The sequence below is a fragment of the Hyperolius riggenbachi genome, chromosome 7 (genome assembly GCF_040937935.1).
Source record: "Hyperolius riggenbachi isolate aHypRig1 chromosome 7, aHypRig1.pri, whole genome shotgun sequence".
Lineage (NCBI taxonomy): Eukaryota > Metazoa > Chordata > Amphibia > Anura > Hyperoliidae > Hyperolius > Hyperolius riggenbachi.
This window is the reverse complement of record NC_090652.1, coordinates 150,292,177-150,298,176: the sequence shown is the minus strand read 5'-3', so window position 1 is coordinate 150,298,176 and position 6,000 is coordinate 150,292,177.

The window sequence follows — 6,000 nt, the reverse complement described above, 5'->3', positions numbered from 1 at the left end:
CGATGACTATAATGACATTCTGAAAATACAGCAGTTTGCGGCGTGTTATACAGGCATATGTGCTAATCGTGTCCCTTTTCTTGATGAAAGTTTAATGAAGAAAGACACTTTGTATTATTTAGAAGTCACTGTGTTTGACATGTTTACCAAGAAAGGAGACTACTAAACGAATGTTCAGAAAGTAGCTTCCAATCACTGCTACTTCTCAGGCAAGCAGTTTGGTTGAACAACGTTTAATTCTGTCAGTCGGGATGAGCTTCAGTTTCAAGCAAATACCAAAAGAAATATTTTTTTAGACAAGAAGGGAAATCCTTCAGAAGGCACTATTTATATAAATTATACATGTGCTAGTTTTAGCGACTCAGTAACAAAAGAGTTAAGCCTCGTATGCACATCAGATGGTAGTCATTCAAAACAAATGAATGACTCATCAACCGATTATCATTAAAGAAAATGAAAGTGAATGACTGAAAAAGACAACGATAAGTGACGGTTCTTAGGTATTTTGCCCCATCTGCCTGGCAGAACGTTTTGGTCGACAATCATTCAAGAGTACAGAAATCAATAGATTGGGAACGATCCTGTAATTTAAATGCTGAATGCACCCAACGCAGTAGGGAAGTATTTGTGCATGTTTGTGCATCATTGTGATGATGGAAAAGTGTGTGTGGATAGCTGTTTAACAATATTTGTATCCAACTTCCCAGTTTTGTGCTAATTAACTCCTGAATATTTTATTAACATCATTTTCAGCATCTCCAGCTGCACACCAATTATCTGACAATTCATCGGTAGTTTACAGTGCCGTGTGTATGCTTCACTCTCGATTACTACTAAAGATTAGGTAAAAAGATAACATCAAACTTATTTTGAGTACTTTATTGCTTGGTGGGAGCTTTAGGCTGGGTGCACACAAAACTTAACATGACATTTTTTTATGTCATGTTTTCACTTTAAAGAGACACTGAAGCGAAAAAAAAAATGATGATATTGTGATTTGTATGTGTAGCACAGCTAAGAAATAAAACATTAAGATCAGATACATCAGTGTAATTGTTTCCAGTACAGGAAGAGTTGAGAAACTCCAGTTGTTATCTCTATGCAAACAAGCCATTAAGCTCTCCGACTAAAGCAGGCCATACACTGGCTCGATTCACGGCCGTTTCGACAGCAGATCCGATCCTGGGATCTAATCTGCTGCCAATCGCTTGCGCTAAACGCACCCGCCGATCCGATTCCCTCCCGAAATCGGATCGGTCCGTCGATCGCGCCGTGCGAGAAATTACCCTCGATCGCCCGGCGGTAGGAGCGCGTCGCTTGCGGCGTACGATTCGGGCCCGATCCGAGCATGTATACATTACCTGAAGCTGGCTCCGGGGTCCTCTTCTCCTCGCTGCACCGCATTTCCGCATGTCCCAGTGTACGCTTATACTTCCTGTGTCACTCCGGTGACCAGGAAGTTGAAATAGAGGGCGCTCTATTTGAACTTCCTGGTCACGGAGTAACACAGGAAGCGCCGGGATGGAGCAAGAACAGCGGTGCGGTGCAGTGCGGAGAAGACGCCCGGGAGCCAGCCTCAGGTAATGTATACGGGGGGGGGGGGGGACAGGCGGCAGGAGCAGCTGAACAGATTGTGATCGGTTTCAGGCTGAAATCGATTCACAATCTGTTTGCAGTAAAGGCAGCCATACGATCCCTATCTGATCAGATTCGATCAGATAGGGATCTGTCAGCTGGTCGATCTAATGGCACATCGACCAGTGTATGGCCACCTTAAGTTAGTCATGGAGAGGGCTGTTATCTGACTTTTATTATCTCAACTGTTCCTGGACTATTTACTTTTCCTCTGCTAGAGGAGAGGTCATTACTTCACAGACTGCTCTGAAAGACTCATTTTGAATGCTGAGTGTTGTGTAATCTGCACATATTATAGAATGATGCAATGTTAGAAAAAACACGATCTACCTGAAAATAAAAGTATGAGAATATTTTATTTGCTGCTAATCTTCTAGTAATTATTCATAGTACACAACCAATTCACTATATCATATTTTTTTTTTCACTTCAGTGTCTCTTTAAGTTGTTTGCATTGTTTGTGCGTTTTACTGCGTTTTTGGTGCATTTGCATTTTTTACCGCACATGCGTTTTTCAAACCTTTGCGTGAGTTTTAATGCGTTTGCGGTTCGCATACACAAAACACATATGCATTTTGTATGCGTTTTTAATGCTTTTAAATATTTTGATTTATGCAAATCACTAGGAAGACAACAGCAAGCGGAAATACATGATGAAACAATTAAAAAAGCATATAAAAATGCATGAAAAACACATATCATTGCGTTCCCATTGACTTTTATTATGTGTGTGTTTTTATGCATTTTTGAATATCATGCAACAAAACCAGCGTTTTTAAAAGCACACGCATACAAAACGCATATGCGTTTTTTATATGCGTTTTTTCATGCAGGCCATAGACTTCCATTAGCGGCAATAACTCAGTGTTTTCCTCAATGCTAGCGTTTCTGCTATGTGTGCACCTAGCCTCAATAATATTTTATTGATAAGGTTTTTTTTTTAAAAAAGGAAAAAAGTTAATTGGCTATGACCCAAAAACTGTTCACTGTAAGGTGACACTACTTGTCAACAGATTTCTACAAAAACCAAATGGGCCAAGCCCTATGGGAGTTGTTGACCAAGGTAGGGAAGCTGGACATGGAACAAAGGGACTGCTGCACAAGGAAGACCAGATTGGGAAAATGGAAGCCCAAGGGGAAGAACTGCCCACAGAAGAGGGGAGCTGCTTTACAATTATGAACTGCCATACGTGAAGGTAACGCATGGAAGAGTGAGCAGCACAAGGAAGGCAAGGGCTGATGAATATGACCAGACCCTTGCTTTTGAAATGCCAGCAGCTGAATATTGCATGGGAGTCGAGAGAGGAAAGAAGGGGTGGGGGTTATAAATCTGGCTCTGATTATCATTTAAGGTATACCTTAGGGGTCGGGGGAAAATGAGTTGAACTTACCCGGGGCTTCTAATGGTCCCCCGCAGACATCCTGTGCCCGCACAGCCACTCACCGATGCTCCGGCCCCGCCTCCGGTTCACTTCTGGAATTTCAGACTTTAATGTCTGAAAACCACTGCGCCTGCGTTGCCATGTCCTCGCTTCCGCTGATATCACCAGGAGCGTACTGCGCAGGCACAGACCATACTGGGCCTGCGCAGTACGCTCCTGGTGACATCAGTGGGAACGAGGACACAGCAACACAGGCGCAGTGGTTTTCAGACATTAAAGTCTGAAAATTCCAGAAGTGAACTGGAGGCGGGGCCGGAGCATCGGTGAGTGACTGCACGGGCACAGGATGTCTGCGGGGGACCATTAGAAGCCCCGGGTAAGTTCAACTCCTTTTCCCCGACCCCTCTACAGTATTCCTTTAAGAATTCTCATGTAACATTAGCACAGGGCTGTTAGGCAAGCAGGTTTAACAAAAGTGATATTCAAAATATATTAGTGCTCAAGCACCAGGCTGGGAGAGTAAAAGCGGATGATTTAGGGTTGGAGTTGAGCACAATTCCAGCACATGCTATCTGTAATACAATAAACTGGAACACTGAAAATTCATAATCAAAAAATGATCTGAAAAAAGTGACTAAATACCAACTTTTAGGTCCATTGCATACTATGAAACACAGGTGCACTTGTGCTATAACACATCCACCTACTTTGAAATCTTAACCACTTTCACAACACTCTGTGGTGCAGAGCTTCCTCTAACCAGTAGATGTCACTGCTTGGTGTATTATAAGGGCAGCACCCCCAGCACACCAAAGAGACAGTTTCCTATAGACCAGTGGTCCCCAACCTTTGGCTCAAGGACCGTTTCCACATCAGGCAGTTTTGCCAAGGACCGGGGTGTGTGTGGTGGTGGGGGATGTGAGGTCAGTGTCAGACCTCAAGAAGTTTTGGCAGCACCGGTCCCTGACCACCAAATTAATCACTCTCAGTAGTTTGGATTTTTTGTTTGTTTTGTATTGCTGACTGGTGCAGTGCTGCTGTATAACCCACCATGGATTACTATTGGAGTATAGAACAGTGTACTCCATTCAGCACAAGATGCACATGGTGTGACAGGTAGTGAAAGTGAGTGGAATACTGCCTGGGCTTCCCCATCTACAGGTGCAGTCAACTCCAGCCTTTCTTGTCCTCACCTGCCTCCCCACACTCCCTTTTACCATTCCTTCCTTCCCACACTCACTAAGACCTTCCAATCTTCCTACACTTCTTCCTACACTAACTTCTAGCATTTTGAACCTTGTGGTTTTATTGCAATTGCCATGTAGAATTTTTGAATAAAGAACATCAGCGTTTTTCAACCAGTGCTTGTTTTGCGGATCCTTCGGTGTCAACTTCTAGCATCTGCTGCTTACCTCACCTCTGTGCAGAGAGATGCAACTCTGGCAAGAGACCAGAGCGTTTCAGCCATCCTCACTGCTGCTACAAGGTGTTTGTACAGACAAAAAACATGCTGCTTTAAAACTTACAGACACCAGGTGGCAGCAGTAAGAGTCTGCAGACAGCTCTGCTTCTCATCAGCATATTGTTTAGTGTTTAGTGCAGTGACGCTAAACGGAGCGTCTCACTCTGTGCAGTCAGAAGGACGCAGCCCGGCTCAGAACAACCTGCGGCCCGGTAATGGGCCGCGTCCTGGTGGTTTGGGACCCCTATAGTATAGACCATGATCTCTGGTGGCTGGAGTGAATGGAGTGTACTCACCAAAATAAAACTGCTTGTAATTGCATGTACTGCTAATTGGACAACCTAAGATACAGGTCAAAGACACTACTCAGTACCTATTTTATTTATTTTTATAAATAAATGATTTTGTTAACTGATAGTTGGAAGTGTAAATGCAAATATATGTACCCTTTATAATTCATTTTGACAACAGTGGTTTTGGTGGTGGAAAAGCAGCATTTGTGCAAGTGTAAAAATGAAATAGTGCTGTACATTTAACAGACTGGCTTTGGAAATCAAATGCAGCAATTCATGGCACTGTGTCGAATTGTTTATTTCCTTGGCAGTTGTATTTAATGGAGCTTGAAGTTAATATTTTGATTGTGCTATAATCAATTTGCATAAAAATAAAGCTATTGCCTTTATAGAGCAAGTTCAAAAGCACGATATTTACATATACAATAATGTTTAATTCATTTTATTATGTGAAATTACAAGGCCATATGATGCTCATAAGTGTTTTTTTTTCCTTTTTTCCTAATTTATGAACATATTTCAGTTCATATACACGACATGCAGTGAGTGCCAATATTTTAGGGCTGAATCCTTACCACAACCCATTGGCTATAGACAGTCTTGCTATTCCCATAAGATAAAATTCTTTCCAAGGAAAGTCACAGCTCAGAGTGTAATGCTGGGGGGTCATATTGTCTGACCACCCAGCACAACAAGGCTAAGAGCTGGATAATGTAAGAGGTTACACAGGCTGCCCAGAGCAACTGCAGCTCTGGGCTTCCGATATCGCTACAAACAAAACACAATGGCAGCGCAGTGTGATGTTGCGCTGCCTTAGTTCGCACTGTGCTTCCTTAGCGATAGCAAGTATTCAGACAGGTACAAGACAGCACTATAGATTGGAGCATTACTAGTAGCAATCGCAGCTCACAGTCACATTCACAGATACAGAGCAAGCTGGCTAACAACAGTCACCACCAAGCATCCACCCAGGCAAGACTTCAGGATAGAATGTAACTAATAGCAACTGCAGCCAATAGTTAAGTTCCCAGAAACTAGCGTAGCAGGAATACTACCAGTCACCAACGTGGTGATGGCAGAATCCAAGCTATCTGGATAATGGACTTCACTGATCCACCGCGGATGCAGCGAACATCCATCAAGCATGGAACTAGGCAATACACAATGATAAGAAAAATAACAAACAGCTCAACTAACGGATAAATATATATTAGCAAGTCTGCATATA